General features: G+C 40.1%; 1 long non-coding RNA gene across 2 annotated transcripts in view; it reads right to left on the bottom strand.

Annotated features, from left to right (window-relative positions):
• Window positions 1-1,937: 1,937 nt before the first annotated feature.
• Window positions 1,938-24,661, bottom strand: part of LOC311525738 — a 29,786-nt gene continuing 7,062 nt past the window's right edge. For both annotated transcript variants that reach the window (XR_014712850.1, XR_014712851.1), the window contains 2 exons: window positions 17,259-17,368; window positions 1,938-2,075 (listed from right to left, as the gene is read on the bottom strand). This is a non-coding gene — a long non-coding RNA (uncharacterized lncRNA). The remainder of the gene's footprint in view (window positions 2,076-17,258; window positions 17,369-24,661) is intronic.

The raw sequence follows: 24,661 nt of genomic DNA on the forward strand, positions 1-24,661 counted from the left end.
TGTGGGATGGAGCAGAGGGAATTGTGGCGACTTGACCCCAAATCCTCACAATTCCTGAGGAGGAGTATTGGCATCCCACAATACCTTCAAAATACCTCAAAAGTCAATGTAGCTGATGGTGACCTAGGGCACACTGGATTGTCTACCTAAAGTGCAGTGTGTCTTTTTCCTCTAGAACCTCTAGGAGTGAGGACATGCAGCCACATTTTAGTGACATTACAGCAACTGCTACCAACGAAACTTTCTAGTGTAGACATGGCTTTAGCCTGCCAGTTTATAGCACTGGGCCAAAAGCCACCTTTTTACAGAGAGTTACCTTCAGTAATGAGGAAAGGGAGTAAAGTGCAAGTGCAAACGATTGGACCATGAATGACAAAATCAAAATCTATGTGGATGTTTTTTATGCTTACCTTAAGAATGTACTTTGTGCCTGAATACTACTGTGCTTGGTACCCTGGAGTAGTGTCGCCAGCTCTCATTAGTTTGTAGTAGGTCTCATTATACTTGTTAATGTTAAAGGCCCTGCTCCTGGAAGTAGCTGACTGTGTGAGAATCGCAGCTTCCATTTAAAAAAAGAAAGTTTCTAGCTGTCATGGCTGCAGAAAAATGCCTGACAACATGATCCAAGTGCACCCTAAAGGCAAAGAAAAAGAGCCCAACTGTTACTGTTGTTGTTTTAATCTTGTGAGGATGGAGAAAAGACTGGACTTGGGTTTTCTGTCCTGTGACTGGACTGCGCGGGCCCTAGTGGCAGAACAAACTATCCTCAGTGATTTTCTACATAGCCAACACTGTTCTGTCATCATATATGTTGGTCTCCACATCTACCTCATCACGTCGCTCCTAAAGCCACACTGGAACTTTAGGAAGGCTGACTGGAATGGCTATATGTAAACAAGAAAAAATGGCTCCCTGACTGTCTGTGAATGTAGCCAACTACGACATCTTCATCAGCTTCCTTAAATTGTGAAAGGGAACATCCCCCACAGCTACAGAAAAACCTATACTCCCTGCTGATTGGCAGAGGGTGAAACACTGCTAAAGGAGTAGAGGACAGCAGTTAAACCTGCTGTTGCAACCTCACTTCTTAAATTACTGAACTCCGCTAGATGAGACAAAAACCATGAAGAGTCTAGTTTTAACCCACTCAAGCGGGGAAGCCTGGAGGCTTCTCCATTATCTTGGCAGTGCTAACCTCCCCAAATTGGAGTTCCAAAAGTCACAGCCAATGCCATTGTCACCAAAATGCTCATGAATTCCAAGGCTCAACCGGATTGTCATCAAAGAAGGAAAGTGAAGAAAGAGCTTCATTGTTGCCTATCACTTTGCTCGGCACCATCGAATCTATCAGAGCCATTCACTAGAGAAGAAGTGGACAAGGCCATAACACTAAACTTCATCAGGTGTCAGTCCCAGAGGGCATCTTCCCAGAATTTCTGAAAAACTAGACCAGCATGGCCACGACTGACTGTGCTTCTTTACCATTGTATGGTGATAGGCAGGTCACCACCATCCTGAAACCAGGGAAAAAAAGCAATGATCTGAAATACTACCAGCCAATATCATTACTATGTGTAATATACAAGCTCTTGGAAAGGATGTTCCTTTAGAGACTTACACCCATCTTTGAGGATTTTGTTCTTCAACAGCAAACCAGATTTAGACCTGGACGAAGCATGTGTGATCAGGTTATCATACCAAGGACTTACATCAGAGCTGGCTATCAATGCAGGCTCAAAACAGAGACCTGTGTAGTCTATCCTTGGCATACAACATAGTTTCGTGGGCCGGCTTGCTCCTGAAAGTGTTGAAAATAGGGTTGGTGAACATAATTTTCAGTAGGCTCAGTGTTGTTCTGCACCAAAGTGTCACATACATCCAATGAACAGACCAGCAGACCTCATCTACTGAATAACAGGATCTCCTGGGAATCCATCTTGACAGCATCACTCTTTAATATTTATATCAACACCATGCCATCGGCCCAGTCATGGAAATTTGGATTCATGGTTGATCTTGCACTCGCCATCCAAGCGAGCACTTTCACCCAAGTGGAACTCATCCTCACAGAAGACCTGAAAAAAATGGAATACTGTTGATTATGGCTACTCTGACCATGCCCTCAAAAACCAGCTGTCTCTGCATACCAGTAAAGCAACCACATACAAAGAAGTGCCTGAATGTCACCTTCTGTGATACCAAACTCAGGCACGAGAATTTCCTGAAAAATCTCAGTGGTACTGACTGTAGCCTCACATACTGCCAACATCCGATGAAGGCTGTTGCCCTGGTAAAAGCTACAAGCAATATAATCCACAAACTTGCTGGGAGCAGACACACCTGCTTTGTACACAGCCACCTTGATCCTTGTCTTTTTAGCAGGTGAATATTGTGCCAAAGTAGGGGCACGTAGCGTACATATAGAACTGAACGCTGCTATGAGAATTGTTACAGGTGTAGTGAAGCAACACCAGCTGTCTGGCTCCCTGTTCTTTTGTGCATATCTTGCCATCCCTCCAAAAAGAAGCGGCAATAATTCAAGACTACAACAGAGTGCCAACGAATTCAGACTTGCCCATCTATGAAGATCTCCAACACCATCCTCCCCTTGAGATGCCCCCTTAAATCCAGGAATCCCTTCTTGGTAGTGGCCAAAGCTCTTAAAACCTCAGAACTGTCACCAAAAGACAAGTGGCAGAGTTGCTGGGAAAAGACCGGGGTCAAGAATCAAGACCTGATCCCAGATCCTATAGACCGACAACCTGGCTTCATCATGCCATGTAAGATATGGATCACAGCGAACCACATCAGAACCTCATGTGTGCCATGCAGTTACCTACTAAACAAATGGCAAATGAAGGACAGCTCAGTATGTGACTGTGAAAAAGATATCAAAACCATGGAACATCTAATGAATCTCTGCCTTCTAAGATCCTTCTCTGGAGGAGAAGCCTTGATTCGTTCCAGGTTACTGAAAGCCATAGAATGGATGACAAACTTGGACGTTGACTTTTAATGTTGCTTTTCAAATTGCCATATAAAAAAAGAAAACTATTGTGAATTTTAAGCCAATCCTTTGAATGCTTGGAGTTGGCGATGCTGCTGTAGATACCTAAACTATACAGTTAGGGCTGGACTATGCCCATCCCCTGGCAGGATATGCAAGAGGAGGAGATTACAAGCAGCCACTCCTCTTCTCTGGCACCACTGTGCAGCATTTTGCCTCTTCTCTCAGGGAAATGTAGCTGCCATAACAGGGTGCATTGCCAGAGTCCCCGGAGGAATTGTGTGGAGGCTGCTAAGGGCACAGTTTAGCTCACAGGTCATAAGACAAACTGAAGCTGATCAGAATTATTATTTTGGTATCAGTGCAATAGGAGTTTCTGCAGCTTGTCTACCTGTGTCTGTGTGTGGTTGGCAATGTTTCTGTATTGGAAATGAACTTTTGTAAGATACCAGGTAGAATTAGTCCATCCCAGTTAACTATTTGTGAATGAGTAAACTTCAGTCTGAGCTAATGATGATTTATGCCCTGTTCATTCCACTGTATCACTTCCTTTCTACTAATATTCAGTCACCTTGATTGTGATTTGCGGTCTTTGTGTTCTGTGGCAGGGATTCTGCAGTGCTCCGGTGCAGCAGATTGGAAATGGCCACAGTTTTATATACATTTAAAAGTGGAGGTTTATAGTGTTAAATAGGAAACTGAATGATGTTATCTGCACAGTATTTTTGGTGTTCTTTAATTTGATGTTCAATTGAATTGATTTTATCTGGCCTCTAATTTTTTAATTGTTAGTGTGCTGCAGAATTTTGTATTGAATACTCCTAGATGCATTGTTGTTGGGCTAAAGCTAGAGATTTTGACATCTGGACAGGAGCACTTGGGGCCTCTGGCAGATGAGAAGGCAGTTAGGGAATATGGAACACGCACATTAAGTGGCTCCTTCTGCTAAAGTGATCATCAGTGAGATAGTTAATGTTGACATTTAAAGCTGGGATTTTCAAAGGAGTTTAAGGAAGTTAGCAGCCCAAGTCGTGGGACTTGAAAATTCTACACTCGTCTTTCGGTTTCAGCGTCAACAACCTGTTGAGACAAACAGTTTCACACATTTCAGAGCTATTGCTTCAGGTTGTCTGCAGATTCAACCAGATGGCACTGTCTGATTTGCACTTCATGTTTGGAAGGCTTCTTTGGAAACTTAAGGTTGAGAAACTGTGGTGTTTAGATGTTGCTTGTAATTATTAGAATTGGGAGCACTGGCTGTTGGGAGTCTGAAAGGACAGGAAACAGGAAGGAGGGGGGAGGAGTTGAGAGGCTGAGAGAAAGCTACAGAGTGCAGCAGCAGCTTGGTAAAGAGGTTTCCACTTTGAAAATAAAGTCCTGTTGAAGCTTGTTAGTACCTTGCCTGGTTGATACAACAGAAACTTTCCTTATTATTTTATTCAATGAAAGCTGAACTTCTGGAGCACAATTCTGCAGAAGCAGCTGGTAGCAGGCCCTGATTATATATATACATGCAAGATCACATACAATGTCTCGATGCATGTGATGATTCCAACTTACTTTCTAAGGGCTCATTCATAACATTAGACACAGCCCTGTATTGGAGGAGGAGCACAGATGTCCCTCCCCAGGAAAAACTCTGAAAAGAAGTCGTCCTTGAGGTAGAATTCTTCTCAGAGCTCTCTGGGGTGCAGACATATGGCCTGGAAAATTTCAGCCTGAATGGCTAAAGTTTGGTGAAGTTGTAAGAATAATAGGGTGTTATGATGGAGACTGGAATATGTGATGGTATAATGTAAAGGTTTTAGGTATGAATTGGAATGTCTGCTATACTAAAATGCATTATGTTTGGAAAACTCTGTTCCAAATAATGACTCTATTATTCATATCTACATTTTTTTATTTTGACACCACTAACAAACTTTGGGAATGGATCAATGCTTGTATTTTCAAAAAACGATAGCAGTCTTTGATGTGAGTGTTTGGTAGTGCTCGTTGCATTTAGATGTGTTTTTAGAAAGCACAAGGTAATAAATATTGAACCACAGCAGGAAAATCAAAGTCAGTCCATCTTTCAGCAAGGGAAACTGAGACCAAGGCCCACCCTTCCCTGGTAGCTTCACCAATGTCTTTGTTCCTAAAATTTATTGAATGTACTTGTCAGCTCCATCACCATTTTCTGGGGCCCTCAGCACCACTTCTGCTGTTGAGATCCTTTCCAAGGCTGTGAATTAGTTGACCTGGAGTTTTTCAGGAGGAAGGCTATCGTATCGAGCAGTGGTTCCCAAACTTGCTCTGCTGCTTGTGCATGGAAAGCCCCTGCCAGGCCGGGCCGGTTTGTTTACCAGCCCCATCCGCAGGTTTGGCCGATTGCGGCTCCCAGCGGCCGCGATTCGCTGCTCCAGGCCAATGGGAGCTGCTGGATGCGGTGTGGGCTGAGGGATGTACTGGCCACCGCTTCCAGCAGCTCCCATTGGCCTGGAGCAGCAAACCGCGACCGCTGGGAGCCGCAATCGGCCGAACCTGCGGACATGGCAGGTAAACAAACCGGCCCAGTCCGCCAGGGGCTTTCCCTGCACAAGCAGCGGAACAAGTTGGGGAACCACAGGTGTGGAGACATATGTGGGGATTAGGTAGTAGGTTTCTGGGGCCCAGCAAAGTTTCAGATAATTATAATATTCTGATAAGCCAGAGCAAATGTCCATCAGCCTTTTCAAAGCCCAAGAGTGTCAATACCAGATTGGGAAGAAGCAAACTCCACTCTATTCAGAAACTACAGTATATTTAGTTTCTTAAAATATTTTTGCATTGATTTTTTTGTTTGTACCAGTTATATCATTACTGCACTTCAATATGCTAGTGCAACAGAGCACTGTCTCTCTTCAGATTGCTCTAAATGTGAAGTTCCACCATTTGTCACTAGAGGGTAACATAGCCTAACTCAATTCAGAGCTGCCTGTGGTGCATATGAAGGTTTTGCTTAAATAACTTAACAGCTTTTCAAACCTTGAAACACTATTTGGAATTAGTGAATCATGTTCCTTGTCATTTAAATCCATGTTTTCTCCCAGTTGTGATTGATTTACAAAGAAACTTCTAAATAAAGGGAAATCAAAGCTATGTATGTATTAAGGAAAAAAGAACCTCCAACACACACTCCATCCAGAAATAGCCATACTGGCAAAAGTAGGGGCTCTTTATTCAGTGTATATATAGTATTTATTTTTCAATGGATATTTTCTCCTTGTGTCTCTGCTTCTTCTTTCCATTGTCTCCCCTAAGCAGAATGGATGAAATTTATTCTTCTCCTCCCCACTTCCCTAAGGACTGAGTGAAGCCTTTATATGGATGGAGTGCAATCCATTTAGGGAAGTGAAATCTGCTCCTATGAAATCTCTGCATGAAATCTTGGCTTCATTGGAGTTAAAGGGAGTTTTGCCATTACACTTAGGGCTGTCAAACGATTTAAAAAATCACAATTAATCTCAAGATTAAAAAAATACTCATGATTAATCAGTTTTAATCACACTGTTAAACAATAATAGAATACCAATTTAACTTTATTATAAATATTTTGGATGTTTGTCTACATTTTCAAATATACTGATTTCAAATATACTGTACAGTGCTCACTTTGTATTTTTATTACAAATATTTGCACTGTAAAAAAGATAAACAAAACAAATAGTATTTTTCAATTCACCTCATACAAGTACTGTAGTGCAATCTCTTTATTTTGAAAGTGCAACTTACAAATGTAAAACTTTAGAATCTACAAGATGAAGCATGAAGAGGCATATGAATGTTTAACATATCTGGAATGTAAATACCTTTCAACACCGGTTACAGCCGTGCCATGAGAATGCCCGTTCTCACTTTCAGGTGACATTGTAAATAAGAAGCGGGCAGCATTATCTCTCATAAATGTAAACAAACTTATTTGTCTTAGCGATTGGCTGAACAAGAAATAGGACTGAGTGGACTTGTGTGAGGTGAATTGAAAAATACTATTTCTTTTGTTTATCTTTGTTACAGGGCAAATATTTATAATAAAATAATAATATAAAGTGAGCACTTTATACTTTGTATTCTGTATTGTAATTAAAATCAATATATTTGAAAATGCAGAAAAACATCCAAAAAGAATTATAATAAATGGCTATTGTATTATTGTTTAACAGTGCAATTAAAATTACAATTAATCATAAAAAGAAAAGGAGTACTTGTGGCACCTTAGAGACTAACCAATTTATTTGAGCATAAGCTTTCGTGAGCTGTAGCTAGCTCACGAAAGCTTATGCTCAAATAAATTGGTTAGTCTCTAAGGTGCCACAAGTACTCCTTTTCTTTTTGCGAATACAGACTAACACGGCTGTTATCTGAAACCACAATTAATCATGACTATTTTTTAATCACGTTAATTGGTTTTGCGTTAATTGCATGCATTAACTGGATTAATTGACAGATGAAATTGCACCAGATTTCACCCCCTGTGTTTCTTTTGACTTATCTTTTTCTATATTACAATAATTCTAGATCCATCTGAGCAAGGCAGAGGTTATGCTAGCTGGCAGAGAAAAGCACTTTGAGTTTGCAGTCATGGTGCCAGTCTTCTTTTGTTGCAAGGTCACACCTGCTGCAATTGTTCAGGTCAGTCCATAATTTAGGAGTGCTCTTGGATTCCTCGCTGACACTAAGCTCTCAAATAACTGTATGCATCATGCTTTCTACCATCACTGATTGGTTAGGAGACTGTTTCATCCTGGCAAACAATGACATTCCCTATGTTATAGATGCATTCTTCACCTCCTGTCTCAACTATAGCAATGCAGAATACCTGGCCATGAAGCCGTTCACACTTAGGAAACTCCAGCTAGTACAGAATGGTGCAGCACATCTTCTCACCAACATGGGCCACCAAAAGTACACCATTGGCCTGGGCCTAGCATATCTAAAAGGTCACCTTGAACTCTTGGCTAAATACTGTAGTTGACAACTCCACTCTTCATGCACAATGGAACTCTCTACAATAAGGGTAAAGCTTGTCTGTGTGGGAGACAAAGCTTTCTCGGAGGCCATTCTGAGACTGGGGAACAAACTCCCATAGGAACTGAGGAGGATCACAAACCTCACCACCTGCCTCTTCAAGTACAAGGCGCATTTCTTCAACCTGCTTTCTCTAACATAAACATAGAGTAGCATGTGCATTTAAATTAAGAAAATAAAAAACCCATCACCAAAACACGCCACTGTGCACACAATTCTCCTGACTAGAGATTGAGAGAGAGAACAAACCACACATGACAGATGCAAGTCATATTGCTTAATGCACTTCTGGTAGGCACTCAGATACTGGGGTGATGAGCAGTATAAGAACCTATATAGAATAGACTCTGTGAAGAACTAATGCCTCATCTGTGAGCTTTCCCCATATGAGAAGATCCCATGCACTTCTGAAGCTGAAGACATTACCAGAAGGCTCCCTCTTCTTCCTAACCTCTGACAGTCCACATCCTGATACTGTTAGATGTGAGAACAATTGGTACTGGGAGTGGGTATGTATATATATATAATTTTTTAAATCCTGGAAATCCAAAAGCTCTTCCCATGGGATCCATTCCACATTTGTTTATATCTATTATGAAGTAAAAAATCCTGATTAATATTCCTGTGATTTATGAGATTCCCACCAAATATGGATGAAGGAATCTTTCAACCCACATTCTCCCCAACAGCCATCTGATACATCTTGTAAATTTTCTTTAACTGCGAGGATATCAGGTGCCACTGAAACAGTAATGTATAAAGATTTATTTGTGCTATTTTATTAGTTTCTTTCCTATCCAGTTTAATACGTTTGTTCTATAGGGACTGAACCTGTTCCCACTTGAAATCTGTCGCAACTCTCTCATTGACAGAATAGTGCAAGTACAGGTCCATAATTCTGAAATGATAGATACCCTTTGAGTGTCTGGAGCTCACTATCACCCATTTGGATTTTGGATGCAATGAGTGGGTTCTAGGGGATGGCTCTTAAGATGAGGATCTGGCTTTTAGGGTTCGCTATTTCTCAGAGGTGTGAAATATAGGGCCACATCCTCAGTTAATGTATATTCATACTTTGTTTCTATTGAAAGTTCTTTGTAATATCTCTTGGTCTTCTGTTTTATCCTTTTTCACTAACTGCCCTACTCTTTAGTCCTGCTTTGACCCAGGTTTTTTTTTTAATGGAATCAGTATCTCCTGGAAGGAAGTTTCAGTTGCATCTAATTATTTTAGAGGAGGGCTGGCAGGGCTAGCTGTCCCTCTGTTTTGTCCCAGAATTTTAGATAAAGGAAATTGCTGAATGAATCTTTCTGGGGAGATCCCTCATTTTGGCAAGACACTTATTGTTCCTAAGAGGGTAATGAAATCTTTTTGCTCCATTTTTAGCTGCCTTTTCACTAAACAAACAAAATGATTTCAGACTAAAACTAAAATAATTTAAATCTCAAGTAAATAAAATGTTCTTAACAAACAATGCCAATGAGTATTTATCAAATCTCTCTCTTTCCATTTTTTTGCCAGCTTCCCTAGTTCATGTTTTGTCATTATATCTCACTTTTGGCACCTGCCAGTGTTTTTCTTTTAGAAGATACAGCCAGACCCAGGTCCAAATACTTTCTGCCTCTTTATACATGAACTGAAAACACAAAAATGCAGAACGTTTTAATTTAATAGGAAGTTGTTCGTGAAATTCGGAGCTGAATCAAGACCTGAAATAAGCATCAAGGCTGGACATTTCATTGCTGTTGCTGTATTTTGGAAAAGCAGCAAGAGAACCATCATACACCCAGCCAAGAATATCCAGTTATTAAATTTGGTTTTCAGCTTGCTAGGTATTCTAATGTGCCCATTGCCACAGTGTCAAGGCACCAAGAGCGTGAACCTCAGCTATGCCCAGCTGCGGACTGATGCAGCTGAGAAGGAGGGGAAGGTGGCTCTAAGTCACCTGTTTACCTGATCCTCAGCTTGCTGGGGGCTGCAATGGCTCTCAGCCACTAGGCTGCTGTAAATTACATTTGTTGTAGTGTCCCACATTTCTACAACCCTGCCTCCTTTCACCGCTGGCACTACATGTCCCCATCTTCATCATTCCCCCCCATCCTCAACATTTACTGGGGGAGTCTTCCATTGCCTATTCCCTTTGTGGAGTGGAATGGTGTTGGCAGAATCGAGGTTCTGGTCCCAAGCACTGCAGGGAAATCTGGGAAGTTAACTAAAACTGACTCTAAGCAATGTTCTCTTACCAGTCAGGATGGGAGCGGAGCAGTGAAGACACCCTGTGGGGAAGGGGTGATCGTGGCTAGGAGCAACTGAGGCAGTGTTCCCCATACCCCTTCCTCCACCTCTGGTAGGGGCGTCTGCTACTTCACTCACCCTGATTCCTTCTTCCCTCCCCTTCCATCCTCATGCTGCAGGGCATGGTGGGGAGGAAGGGAGAATTGCACACTGCTGTTGGGTCCAGGTTCTGGCACTTGTCCTGCACATTGCCATTGTGCAATGGGAGTAGTGTGGGGCTGGGTGATTGGCTCCTGTCTGGTGGACGAGCAGGAAGGTGTATACAGTTTGCTTTCTAGGCAGTGTCACCACTGTGAGCTCCCTAGCTCAGTCCCCTCCTTTCCACCCTTAAACTAGTTAGTGGATCTGCAGAGATACTGGGGGCTAAGCTGATATCCAGTCTGTGTGTCTGGAAGGGATTTTCCAAAATGATGGAAGTGGCACAGTGCTGTGCATCTTTTCACATGCTACCCAGCATCCAGGCGATTTGGTTTCAGAGGAGGGACTAAATTACAATTGTCATAATTTTGGTGCATTCCAGTTGATTGGTCAGTTAGGAATGGTCCAGCTGAGGGTCTTTGAACCCAGTTGCTGCTTGGGCATTGGTCGTGGGCACTCCTGAGGAATAGTGAAAGGGGTTGCCGCTACACCTGGTGAAACCCTCTCCTACATGTGGCATGGGGGCAGTGGAAGGGACGGAGACTGGCATCCAGTCAGTTGCTAATAGATCCACATTAGAATACATACTGGTCTTGTTGTCCCTGAAGTTTTATAGTGTACAATATTCACTGTTGGTTATATTTGCTTACACAATACTGCAAGGAAACTAACTGTTGGCACCATGCTTCTGTGATGGCCAAAAAGTCACGTGGGAAACACTGCAGGCATGCTCAAATCAAAACTTTCACCTGGGCTCAGACAGAAAGTTTTAGAGCAATGTAATTTTGAAAGTGTGACATGTTAAACTCCTTAAAATTATAACGGCAATGCCAGGTCTTCTTCAGCTCCTGCAGTATAAGTCGCACCAGGGTGGTACAATAAGGCATCAATCTGACAACATAGCCTCCTGAAGACTTGACATGTTCCTGAGGTGCTATTGTATATGGTCTGGCTGTTTTCCTTGCTGAATAAGGCTCACTGGAGAAGAGGAAATACTAAGGAAGGTTTACATGAAATATCTATAGCGCTTTCTGTCAGTGACCCAGGCCCTCATTCTTCAGGGTGCTGAGTAATTCCTGTCAGGTGTTGAGTACCCTCAACTTCAGTTGTGATCAGTGGCTGATTAAGTGGCTTAGCACTTTTCAGGACAGGACTCCTAATCTTCTCTACGTGTCCAAACCACGGTAGTAAAATATGCCTGGCCTCTTATTCATCATATAGCACATCATGTGACAGAGGATGGGACAGGTTGTCAGATTTCTTGGTAGAGTGTATGGAAAACACAGGCTGGCATTACTGCTATTAAACTGGTTCTGTCCCAGGTAATAAATACAGTTAAAAGATGAGGAAGGATAACATTTGACTGGAAAATAAAATTCCTGACAACTAGATCACAAGCTGCTCTATCTGTTGTTGTTACTCACCACACAGAATTGCAATGCTCCAGTAGATACTGCAGCTGCTAAAGTGGCTGCTTTAAAATATGATATTGCCTTACATACTGTCAATTTACAGTGCAGCATGCCTTCTAGTGATCTAGAGCCCATTACGAAGAAATCCAGCATGAGATGACTTTTCATAAATCACCTGTCAAGAATTTTTATTCACAACAATTATCCCTGTGCCAATCCAAAAGAAGATATTCACCAAGCAATCACTCAAAAGTCACTGTCTGAAATGAAACAATGCAAAGTCAAAACCTAAATCTTTGTCAAGATAATTTTTAAAATTATAGAAAACAACAAGGAAACAACCCCCAAATTAGATTGTATGTGAAGTTGCGAATTGGTAACATCATTTCTCCAAGTGACATTATTCACAGTTATCTTTGTACTGATATGCTTCAGTATTCCAATAAACCAGTGTCCTTGACCCCACTTAGCTCACAAACAAATTGCTCACGTATACCCTGAGCCCTGGGAAAGAGTGTGTGGATTTAAATTTTACATGGCAGAGTAAATGAGATTTCTTAGTTTCTCTACTTAACAAATATGAAGGAAGTCAACAACCAGTCTTATTTTTCATGCTCTCAAAAGTGATCAGAAATTCTCTCCAACCTTGCTGCCACTTTTTGGCAGGGGAGGGATTCACATTTTGAGACTCAGGCCCATGTCAAATAAAAATATCTCTAGATGTGTTTATATCCACATGTCCCTAAACTTCAGATTTAATAAAACTGCAATATTTTCTCATCAATATTAAAATTCCTAGGCCATTGATGGAATCTGGCAAAATAATAGTAATAAGATATATATATATATATAAAAATAGGGCCTTTGACTTATTGCCGCCTCATTTTCTAAGAGAAGAAGCTGCTTTAATGGAAGAAAATGTCAATTTTCTTTGATGGGGGCTAACATTTCATAATGGGAAAGTCCAAGAAACTTGTAAATTATACGAGGCAATTTTCTCCTCAAATCAGATTTTAATATTCTCAGTGAAATGCTTCTAGCCTTTTTGGAAGCAGTGCCTCCTAAAAGAATGTATGAATCAAGTGGGATATGTAAAAAGGAAAGCATTCCTCAGCTAATCTACAAAATGGTGTGTATAGATGTTCAGATGCTATAAATACTGCTAACAGAAATAGAAATGCTATGCTTTATCATTTGATACCTAGATAGCCACGCTGATCCATGGTATTTTATCAACTATTTTATAGATATAGTCGTTTAAACAATAGATATGGCCAATCTAGCAGTAGCCTGATCTTTCTCTAAAGCAAAATCTGTATGGCCCAGAAAGCAAAAGATTTAATATTTTCTAAAATAGCACAATCCTGTTTCCACCCCATGTAATGCTTTCTCTTCCCAAGAAACTCAAAGCTCCAGTGGATTGTTCAATCCCTCCTCTTGATTATGGCCTGATTTCAGCAGCTCACTTAAAGCATGTGCTTAACTTTAAGTACATGAGTAGACTCATTGAAGTCAATAGGACTACTCACTTGCTTGAATACCTTATTCACCCAGTTCATGAGGAGAAATTATATCCTGTGATTTGGTGACCAATCACCCCTAACCAAAACAGGTCAAATGTTGAATATTGCATATGGGATCATCACAATAAACACGGAAGGGGGGAAATGAAAAAAAACGTTGCAAATTCAATCACTAGTCAATTTCAGGAAATCATGTTCTTCTCATGGACTTTCTGCAAGCAGGCAAGAAGCAAGTCAAGTACTTGCTATGAATTATCCTCTGAGCTCTGTTTCCTTGGTCATTTGTAGTGTAGATGTCTTTGCTTTTATATTTGAAACTGTACACCTGTTTGTTTTGGCTGTTGTGCTTTGATCTGTTGTAGAATTTAATTTATTTCCAATGTGTATTCTTGCATTCTGTATTGTGGTTTAGTAGCTTCAAATAACTCGCATTTTAAACTGTAAATTTACAAAAAATGTAGAGTAACACAACTGAACTTCACACCTGAGATTTGCTAAATAATCCCTTTTATGCTTTCAGCTAAATTAATTTAGTTCTTGAAGCTGTTTTAAAGGGCATTGACCCTGTGTCCTTGCTCAAAAGAGCAAGGACTGGAAAGATCCCAATTCACGAAGGTCAGTATGTCTTGTTGGGGATACATTGTTCATGGCAGAAATTATTTCCACTAGATCAGGTGTATATAATTAGCAGAAGTACAGCAAATAGAATTCTTATAGGAGCAGCTATGCAGACAATGACGGTATTGCATCACAGAGTTTTTAAATAAATGTTTTTGTGTTGTACAGGGAACAGAATCCTATTTCTACAATGAACTGGATACTATCCCAAAAAACTATTGTCCTGAACACCAAAGTTAGAAAAAGCATTTAAAGCTTGGGCTTTAATCTTTAATCTTGTCTCTCATCATGAAATAATACACTGAGCTGTGCGGGAGGTATGCATAGCATGATAGAATATTATAGATTCATGAGTTGTTTTGCAAAGTACCTGTTTTAAATTACTAAAACCAAATTAGACTCTTCATGCAATGCTTGCTGAGAGGCAGGCATTTTTTAAAGGGAATTGTATTGCTCGTGAACTTGAAAGAATGATTTGCAAAAGCCAGCAATGTGTTGACAAGCAGTCTGTAGGCATATTCGTACACCCCTGCCAAAAAACTTCGGGACTAATCTGCAGCACCTTTGCTAATTCAGTCCATAGTGTCTCCTTAAAAAGGAGTGATAACTGTGACTCAGACAACATTGCATCATTCTTTATTAAGAACTAATCTAAAAGCACAACACTAATTTTCATTTTTGTCCTGTGCCTAATCCAGGTTTTAACCCAAACAAAGGTAACAGAGGAGTTACCACGAAAATTAGAAATCAGGGGCCAGATTCTGATGGAGTTGTTGAATGAGTAGTTAGTTCCCTACTGCACAAATACCCCACTGAGGTCAAACCCTAACATGAATAATGGTGCCAGAATCTGCGGGTTAGACGGAAAAGGTTAGTCATGTAAGAGAGAGAAACAGGGGATGTAGGCTGTTTAGCTCCTGTTTACATCAGTTTACTCCACTGCATTCTTTCCTTCTTTGTTTATGTTGTTTTTTCCTATGCGAGTAATGAAAAATAAGATGGCGATGGTTAGTAGCCAGTGGAACCATTTACTCTGTTCCCCAGTGCTTCATAAGCCAATTGACTAAAGTGCTGTATATTTGATCCTACAAGCTCTCCTAGTTGGACTCCATCAGAGGTCTTTTTGTATTCTATACTGTATCTTACAGGTTTTTATTCTGTATGTTCACAAATAAATAGCCCAATAAAACCAATGAGGACTCAAGTGGTAAGATAGGAAAAGGGAAATGCCTTTACAGATTTTAAATATGATTTAAAATGGAGCAGCTATACTATAGGGATGATGCATATGCCACTACCTAGATTTAGAAGAAAGTTCCTGGATGAGACTGTAGATTAAAATTCTGGTTTATCTTGAACAAAGAAAGATTTAGTCAATATGTAGAAAATCTCTTCAGGTTTTAAATGCTTCACTTAGAGATTTTACTAGGATGTACTATAGATTGGAAAAGGCTTGGGACCTGTTTTATTAAATCTTGACATCTTTAGGAAGTATTATAAACAAAGATCTGTTAGGGAACACTGTGTTTCACCTACTGTGCTAGAAGAATCGCTCCTCAGAGGCCTATGAAAAAACAAATGGTTTTAAAGCCAGCAAAAGTTGAAACTTCTGAGTGAAACAGACCTGCGTTGTGCTGGTTGTTTATCCTATAATTTTATAAGGTGATTATTACAAATCTCAGAATGTAATGCTGAAGAATTTGGAAGAGAGGTTAATAACTCCCAGTTGGGAGTTTATTTTCCTCTTGGAAGAGAGAATGAGTTTTGCTGCCCAGGTTTTGTGATTAATAATCCCTCAATGCTAACTTCACTCCTGCTAGACCACCGGGGTGAGGAATGGTTGTTTATAAACTGAAGAACTCTCAACAATAGGGTCCTAGGAATAATTCAATGAAATAAATCAAATTTAGGATGCAGGAATAGTATAATAATCAGAATAGTTAGACTTATGAGAGCAAAAACGTACAGTCAGACTGACCCACTGCCTATAAAAGCCAGTGGGGGGTCTTTCCATCCTCTTCAGTGATCATAGGATCAGACCCTTCATGTTCTTTGAGGAGACCAGAGGAGCCTTCATTGAAAAGTAGATGGCACATTTCTGCAGTGCTAGAAGTACTGCAGAGTCCTGCAGGAAATCAGCCTCATGGTTCTACCAAGCAGGAGCTTGCAGATTCTACAGGCCTGATCCTGCCCTCAGGTAAATCAGGAGTAACTTCATTGATGTCACCAGACACGCTGGTGTAAAACTGATGCAGGCGATAGGAGAATCAGGCTTTGTGTCTCCATGGTACCTGTAGCAATGGAAACTCCACCACAGAAAGCACTCATCCAGAGGGCTAGGTGCCCCTGACATACATTTAAAAACAGAAGAATGTAGGAGATCTAAGCACAAATTGACCGAAGCAGCTGTGCTTCAGTGATGGGCTCAATATTTCTGTAATTTTTAAAAAAAATCTTTCAGGTATCACGGGAAAATAATGTAATCTCTGATTTCTTTAGAGAATGTAGAGGACTGTGGCCATTAAACAGGGAACAAATCTGCTCTCCATTCTGAATACAATGCAGATAACAGACCAGAAGGTTAGCTGTGACACACTGAGGTTTTCTGCAGGGGTTATGAAGAACAAAGCTACTTTAGGAGAAAGGGTTGAAACAGAAGTATATAAATGGAAAAGAAAATAGTTAGATGACTATCAGACAGGAATAAGAGAGTGTGTGTGGAATCAGGATAAGGGCCCTTTGCTCCATTCCATTGCAATGCATGGAGGAAATCAAACCACGCCACAGATTGCAGCCAAATGGGAATAGTAGAGTGAAACCTACATAGCATCTCCCCAAACCCGCTGAGCCAGTGGCAGCCCATTTAAACACATAATTTTGGATATTGTAGCTGAAGGGGAGCAATAGTCGAGGAGCAGCCAGTCTAGGAACATATATTCCCCAGGGAAAACCCATATAAGTAGCAGCAGATGTCGGTAGCAGTTTTACTTTGCAATCCGTACATTCATCCACCCTTTGAAAAGGGTGGCAGGGAATGCAGCCATGGACAGATGGACCAATAATAGTATGACCATTGGATTGGCCAGTCTGCCTGAAGAGAGTTATGGCCCAGGAGTTATGTGGTAGGAGTGGAAGTCCACATAGAAGTCCCAAATTCCATTGGCCTGGGGACAAAAGGTAAATACAGTTTAAGGTAAATACAGGAAAAAATATACCTACCTAAACAGGACAGCATGGGCCTGATGCACTCAGGGCAGGTCCCCTTTATACTGCTCTGGCCCTTTTAAAAGTATTACTTCTGTTTTATGTCCATGTAATTCGTCCTTAAGCTAAAGTAAAGCAATGGTGAATCAGTTAAATACAGAGTGGCAGAAAGAGAAACCAGAAAACTAGTCAGACATTTGATACTGGAGACTGGTGGGAACTTCAGTGGGTGACATTTGGTTTCATTGTTTTTCTGTGGTCATCAGTTTAGAAACCATGCTGAAGTAAGCAGGCATGGAAACAAGAATTGTTGACAGCAAGATGGGAAATAGATACATAATAAGTTTAAATTAATCCTCTCTATTGACTTCAATAAAGTTATGCTGAGTTGAGTGCAGCTAAGTCACTTTGTGTGTCCTAGTGTGGTTTCTAAGACACTGACTATGAAAATAGAAATCATTCCCTTTCAATTATCTCATTGTCACCCATTTTTCTTGTTCATCCTAGATGAGAATATTTTGCACACAGATACCAAATATACACCGTACGGGGCCCATAGTTTCCACCGTTACAGGAAAAAGAGCTCTTACCCTGTATACAGTGGTGAGCACACTTTCGACTGCCTTTTACGTGGGTATTTAGTTTCTAAGTTATGGCAGTCTTTCCTGTCCCTGTGGGCTGTAGTTCGGCCCAGAATCTCCATAGCTGGCGTGCCTCCTACACAGGGCTTGTGAGAGTCCTTGAAAAGTAGCTGTATCGTTGTATCCCACATTGCCTGTGCCAGGGCAACCCTCACCCCGCAGAACCCTGGGCTTTTAGCTTTCATTTACACCCCTTTTAAAAGAGCAGGTGCACGTGTTGTCAGCAGGTTTTAGAATCAGTTAGCTCACAATGGCTCCACGAGTCCTTGCTTGTCTCTGGTGGAGAACATCTTGTGCTCCAATATTTAAACTTTGATTCAAAAGAAATATTAAGAAAACCTTTAAAAATGTCAGCCTGTGGTCAGCCTGATACAGTTGCTTTAAGAAAGGTGTGAGCTCCCCATCCATCTTAATAAGGAGTTAATGCTGAAGCACAATGATAACATTTTAAAGGTCAACAATGTTAATTACTTCACTGCTGATTAAAACACATATGAAAAGGGATAATTATGTTATGAAGATCTGCATAATATGCTGTGAGCACCATTTCATTTTGATGTCACATGTAGGTAGAGCAGGGGCAGAGCTTTGGGGCAGTATGATCAGTTCTAAATTACTTACAGTGCAAACATCTGGATCAGATAACCCCCAAAAATCCAGTAAAGCTTGTCATAGCTTTGACCAACACTTCATCATTTTGCTATATTTCAAAACCATAGGGGAGAATGTTCACTTTGTTGACATTTAGGCACAGCTCTCAAGTGGGATTGCATATCATATTAATTTTTCTGAAGGACATAATTTTGCTGAAAATGAATGACAGGTTTCAGAGTAGCAGCCGTGTTAGTCTGTATCCACAAAAAGAAAAGGAGGACTTGTGGCACCTTAGAGACTAACAAATTTATTTGAGCATAAGCTTTCGTGAGCTGAAGCGTGCTGAAAATTAATGTCATCCTAACCCTGAAGCAAAATAGAGAAAAAACATCCTGTTTAGTGTTTATGGATAATGTACAATTGAACCTGCATATCTAACAATCTCCAATCTTCTGTGGAACAATCTATATTTAATACTGGATTCCATCGAGCAAATGATCTCTGAACAGATCCTTAATGAATCAGTGAAAAAGCTATTACCAGGAACATTTCCTAATAATCTGTATGTGGATTTCCCCCTTAATTCAACACATACAGTTTATCTTTTTGGCATACAGCTGGCAACAGTTCCTATATTTTTCCCCTGCATTATTCGAGATTGCAGCTTGTAACCATTTTTATTAAATTACCTATTTATATGTTATATTTATGGCAAAATGCTTTTTACGTCATTCATGTGAGTGTCTCCACTGAATATACTCACTCACATGAATAAGAGAAACAGGATTCTAGATTGTAAACTCTTAGGGTTAGGGACTGTCTCCTTTTCTCTCCTGTCCTGTGCAATGCCAAACTCAATGTTGGTGCATAGAAAATAATAGTAACACAAATGTACAAGCAACTGTAATGTTGCTTGTCTTCTTATCAGGGAATGGAATTAAGGAGGACTGGGAATTCAAGAGCAAATTGGATCCCAGTCTTGCTCTAAATAAAGTGATGATCATGAATATTACACAGTAAAATGCTGAAACTAAGCTAAGACACCATAAATCAAACTTCAGCCCTCATTTCATTGTCCATGCAAAAATTAACCTCCTATCTTTCTTTAATACAGTTCTATAAATTAACAAGAACTGGAAGTTGTAAACTTTAAGACCTGAACTCTTTTCAAACAATTGAATGCATATAGCAGAAAATTGGCATCAGTGTAAAAGCAGCTGCAGTACATTCCAAATATTGCTCTATTTAAAGCATCCCAGAGCTCACAGTAACAACTGCTGAGGCAAACCTTAAAACTTGTCAATAAATCCAGTAGAGGGAGGAATGGCAGAAGTAGGTAAGATGCACAGATAAATAATGTATGTTTAAAATGCATAAGTATAGCAGTATAGTGCAAAGATATTATGCTACTTGTAAGCTACTAATTCCTAGATGATGTATTGTATATTTTACTTTTCAGTAAAGGAATAGAGTACATTTGAAATCCAATCTGCTAAAAAAAAAAAAGTTAAAAGTATTTTGAAGTCTCCTGCTTCCGAATCTCACTGGCAGTTTTTGTGCTTTTACAATCACATTTTCCTGTTTTTTAAAGTCTGTCCCCATGAAAGACTAACAGTAAGGGAAAGTGACTAACTGACTTTATAGGTTAAACACTAAAAATGACTATATGCAAAGTATTGTCAAATATACCAACACACTGGAAACCGGAGAACACTTTTTTCTCTTTGATCTCTTTCAGCAGTAGTCATCTCAGTTGTTGTTTAAACAACAGTAGTTGCAATCTATTCAGCCAGACATGTACTTTTTAAGTTGACAGGAGTCTCTAATTTACCAAACTATTGTGAATATTTTGATTTGTGTTTAACAATATGTTCAGTGCATGTATATGTATAGATTGTGTGTGTATAAATGATATTGTTTGTGTGGGTACAGTCTGAGGGTATGGGAAAGTGAGAAAGATAAATACCCTTTTGTTTTTATATGAGCTAGGTTGTGACTCCACAGTTTCCAAATGGCAGGGCAAAGTGAAATCACAACGTGTGATTTTTGCATTGATTGCCCATAACAAACGACAATAAAGTGCATTCTACACATAGTGCACTGCTGTATTTACACCATTTTCACGAGGAGTGGATGGAAAGCAACTATAGGTGTAACCATGTTGGCGGTTGGTACATGTAGTTACTCAAGTTGTTTACTTGTAGAAATGTTCTGTTTGATTTATTATTTGTAGTATTAAGTGTTATAAATTTGTAGATGGTAAAAGCCAGTGAGAACAATCTGCCACCTACACAGTCACCATTGGTATCTTCTAAGTACAGGGAAAACTGTGCTAATCTCAGCTTCAGCAGTGTGATAAATGTTGGTGAATGCTGACTTTTTCATTTCAACCACTATGCAGAATAAATAATAATATTTAGTATTTATATAGCTGTTTTATCCATAGATATCAAAGTACTTTACATCAGTAGGGTATGTCTCATTGTTCCCATTTTACAAATAAATAAATAAAGGAAGACACACATGATTTGGCCTAGATTTTACAGTAAAACAGTGGTAGAGTCAGGACTAGAACCCAGGTCTCCTGACGCCCAGCCTGGTGCCCTATCAACTAGATGTCACTGTTTCCTATATAACTATATCTTTAACCAAGGTCCTATGTACTCAACTGCAAGCTGGATCAAAATTCTCCATTAAGGTCCCTGGCTCTTGCAATACCTCAGTGCAGCAGACAGACAATTCATGAGGCAACCTCACTTAACTGAAAGATAAAAGGATTTTAATTATTTAAATATGAAAATTGCTAAAACAATCCATACCAGAGCTCTCCCTTTATTTATTTTGTTATTGAAATGAATTTTCAGTGTGTCAGAGATTTTGTATTGACAATACATAATTGCATTGAAGAAGCTGTCAGAGGAGTTTGGCAGGTGGACAGTGGACATCTGGGGCTTTTGACATCTAGGAAGATGTAGTATGCAGTGTATCATCAAATACACATTCTGAAAAAGCAGGATTGACAGGTTTATTTTATCATTCTAATCCACGCATACAAGTATGGATGGGTGCCTGGTTATTAACTATTTCATCATATTGTTGACCCTTTGGGATACTGATGCCTCAAACCAGCACCTCTTTAGCGTGAGCTGACTAGCCCAGGAGATGGATTGATTTGTGTAATTGGAATTATCACTTTATAAAGAGTGCTTCTCTTCTTTAGAAAAGTATTTATTTGATTGCACATTCATTTTAGAATGTTGTAACTTTCTGCTCCAGTCAGAAATTCTTTGTAACATTATTTTCCTGTAAGAATGACATTCCCTTATTGCTCTTTGGATAGATGTTACAAATAAAAAAAAAATAAAGTCCATATTTTATAAAAGCAGCAACATCTTCCATGCTGTGTAATTGTGAACAATATATGCCTCTTCGATACTGAGGACACAAAGTCAACAAAAGCTCCCGAGTTATTTATATATTCTTATACGCAGATCCCATGGTAGTCCTTTCTTCAGAGTTTGTTGGAATGAGTCTCCTTATCCCAGGGAAATAATAGAATCTTAGAAGAATCTTTAAATTTCTTTTAAGACCAACATATTTGTATGGTCTCTATTCTGTACCATAAAGCATGTGTGGCTATAGATATGTAGATGGACACACATAGGCAGCATCTGCCATATTGTGACAAGCACTTACAAGGATACAAGGGGAATAGATGTAGACAGTGACACATAATGACCCCTCCCTCAGTGCACCCCATAGGCATATAGCACCCCAGAGGGGACAGCGAGGCAGAGTTTATAGCCTGTCTCCATCTGTACCAGCCCTCAGCGCAGGCTCACAGCACAGGGTGGTGCAGCATACACCATCTCCTTTGCATGGGGTTGCACAATCCCTCCACGAGCTCCCGAGTGATTCCACACTACTCCATATTCAGACTGTTGGCTAAATGGTAGTTTAGGGGTATGTGTGTGTACATACGGTATAGAATATAAAAAAATCTACTAAGTGAAATCTGCTGAGATATTTGGGGGTTAAGGGGCATGGGAGGTATAAGATCAAGATTTTTAAGCCTGTGCAAGGAGCAAATTGGCTTGCACACTGGCTTAAAGACCAAAGAATGTGGTTTTTACTCACCACTGTAAACCCATTTCAGCCCTGGCCAGATTGGACATCTCAAGTGCAATAGGAGTTCATTGAGACCCTGGGCACAATCCTATTCATGTTAGGGGGAGCTTTACCTGAGTAAAGACTGAAAAGCTGAGCCCTTACACCGTTCTGGATAAAAAGGAGGAAGCTGAGTGAGGAATGGAAAGACTGGCTGCTTAGTGCCCATTTCCAGTTATATAGTGATGCACTTAGCCAGTAATCCCTCATTCATGCATATATCCTGTACTAGCGAAATCCTTGACTTCATAAGGTCTACTCATGGGAGTGAGGATTGCAGGATTAGGCTCTTTACACTTGTTCTTGCAAGCTGCTGAAGTGCAGAGATCCAAAGCACTCAGTTTGCTCCTTTCCTGTGCAGAGGAGCTTCCGTGGAGTGTGCAGAAAAGAGCAGGGTGCTCGGCAATCTGAACAAACCCCTGGCTCTGAGATTCATACAACTAAGAAAGAGGAAAAACTAGGGCGATGGGGAGAAAGAGAGCATGGCAGTAGCATAGGCGCTGACTGGCAAATATGGGGCATAGCAGCTGTTTTTAGGATTTTCAGTTACTCCTGCTGTCAACCACCTCTCTGATCCAAAGTCTCTTGAAGTCAGTGGGCCTTTCCGTTGACTGCAATGGACTTTGGATTAGGTCCCAGGAGCAGTGTCTTGTGCTTGTGAGCAGTGTTTAGGACTGCTCCTCCACTAACATAAATGCTTCCAATGGTTCCTATGAAACACTATTCCACAGAGCCAGCTGCTCAGTGCTTTATGATTTATGCTGGGCAGTGTTCTTGCTGACCCACCAGCTTGCAGCGCCTGCTTCTCATATCTTACTTCATCTAATTAGCTCTCAAGTAACAAAGCACCATACTCAGCAGCCCTACTGTTAATTTAGCAACTGTTCTGTACAAACTCTGTGCTGCCACCCTGCAGGATACAGCCCTTCATTTGTAATGTGACCTTTAGGAAATATTACAGCCAGTCTCTCAATAGAAGTATCTTTCTCTAATGAAGTATCCGATACGTAAGTGTCTCAAAAAGAAAGTGTAGTTTGGAATTTCCTTGTGGCTCCATGTCACCAAAACCCTACAATGGAGTTTATCTTTGTGTTATGTGGTTGCTTATCCATGCTGTATTTTAAATAGAAGTCTATGCAGTTCTTGTGTGTAGAGGTGCTGTCTATTATTTAGTGGTATGGCATACTCTGTGTATTTAGCTTTTATAGTGTAGTGAGCAAAATATTGAGCTGTTGATTACCCCACCAAGACTGCCAATGTGATCCAGTCACCTCAATGTGATGCGTGGTCTTATGCTATCAAAACAGTTCCTATATTTTTCATTGCTGGAGGACTTATTTTGAAATGTTTTCTAAAAGGAAACTAAAGTGGACTCATCCTGGCCACAAAGTATTTCTGTGGATCCCATTCTTAGTAGTAAGCTTTTGGGCAGTACAAACTTACTATTTGCTGGAAGAGGTTGAAATTTTTTTCTTGAAATCCTGATTTAGAACAGAAATAGATTTTCCTAAAACTTGATTTCTATTTTCTAAATCACTGTGCTAAATAAGAATCTTTTCATGTACAATCATAATTTTACATGGTAATTAAAAAATCCGTTAGGCTTTCACTATTGTCTATTATTGGTTGCCTCAGTTCACTGGTCTTTTTTTTTTTTTTAAAGATCAGCACAGTTTTCACATGTTTTACTTAACAGATTTAGAGTTAGTGTAACGTGACCTATCTGTCATATTCTTTCTGAATAAAAGTCTATATTCTCTCTCTTCAGGGGAAATCCCATACTCACGTCTTGTTGTACCTGCACTTCTCATGGTTGGCTGGATTGTGGGTTGTGTATTAATGGTTTACATCGTCTTTTCTTGATGAAGGTAAGTTATTTGTACCGTGTGCATATTCAGTCAACACTTATTACAATTTGCAGTGCTACCTTTTTACTAAGGGAATTTTTTGTTCTGCAGAAAAGAAGATTTCACAATGACATTGATTGGAAGAACCCAGAAGTTAAATGGAAATGTC

The sequence above is a fragment of the Lepidochelys olivacea genome (assembly GCF_965140295.1).
Source record: "Lepidochelys olivacea isolate rLepOli2 genome assembly, chromosome: 9".
NCBI lineage: Eukaryota > Metazoa > Chordata > Testudines > Cheloniidae > Lepidochelys > Lepidochelys olivacea.